The 858-nt window shown below is 39.4% G+C and overlaps 1 non-coding gene across 1 annotated transcript; it reads left to right on the top strand.

The window, feature by feature from the left end:
• The first annotated feature begins 252 nt into the window (after positions 1-252).
• Positions 253-359, top strand: LOC133798893 (small nucleolar RNA R71). Its single transcript, XR_009876109.1, has one exon. It is a non-coding gene; the product is annotated as a small nucleolar RNA R71 (small nucleolar RNA).
• Positions 360-858: the final 499 nt, after the last annotated feature.

The raw sequence follows: 858 nt of genomic DNA, 5'->3' as shown, positions 1-858 counted from the left end.
GGTCTTCAAAAGGTTGGTCATAGATGAAACTTGAGCTGTCAAAGCATCTACTTCATCAATACCCGCTACTTTCCTTCCCATTGAGGCTATATCATTAGACCATGTGTAATTATTGTTGGCAATCCGCTCCAAAATCTCATATGCTTCATTGTAGGACATAGAAAGAATAGCCCAATTGCCGAAGAATCCAAAACCATGCGTGTGGAAGCATTAAGACAATTATAAAAAGTATCCATTTGAATGCAATGTAGGATGCCATGATGTGGGCACTTCCTCAATAACTCCTTGAACCTCTCCCAAGCATCACACATCGACTCATCCTCCAACTGTTGAAAAGAAATAATCTCATTATGAAACTTAGCATTTTTCGTTGGAGGAAAGTACTTCATCAAAAATTTCTTAGCTAGCTCATGCCACGTAGTCATTGAGTCAGAAGGAAATGTATTGAGAAAGTTCTAGCCATGTCCCTTAGAGAAAAAGGGAACAATTTCAACCTCAAAGCCTGTTTAGTAACGCCTTGCAACTTAAAGGAATCACTCACCTCCAAAAATGAACAAAGATGAAGATGAGGATCATTTGTAGGCAGCCTACTAAATTGACTCACTGTCTGCAACATTTGGAACATCACGTGCTTCAACTCGAATTGGGGTGCTTGAATTTCTGGCCTAACAATACCCGAATTAAGCTCATTGAACATGGGGGCAACATACTCCCTTATGGCTCTTTTTCTATCATCAACTGTAGCAATCACATTAGCGATATTGTTAGCACCCTCAACTCATTCAACCTCTTTAGCCATATTAAGGTGATTTTGAGCCCGTTGTTCCCTTAGTATTCTTCTAAATGTATGTTCAATCT

This window comes from Humulus lupulus, chromosome 8 (genome assembly GCF_963169125.1).
Source record: "Humulus lupulus chromosome 8, drHumLupu1.1, whole genome shotgun sequence".
In the NCBI taxonomy this organism is placed as follows: Eukaryota; Viridiplantae; Streptophyta; class Magnoliopsida; order Rosales; family Cannabaceae; genus Humulus; species Humulus lupulus.
This window is presented reverse-complemented; position numbering and strand designations above follow the sequence as displayed.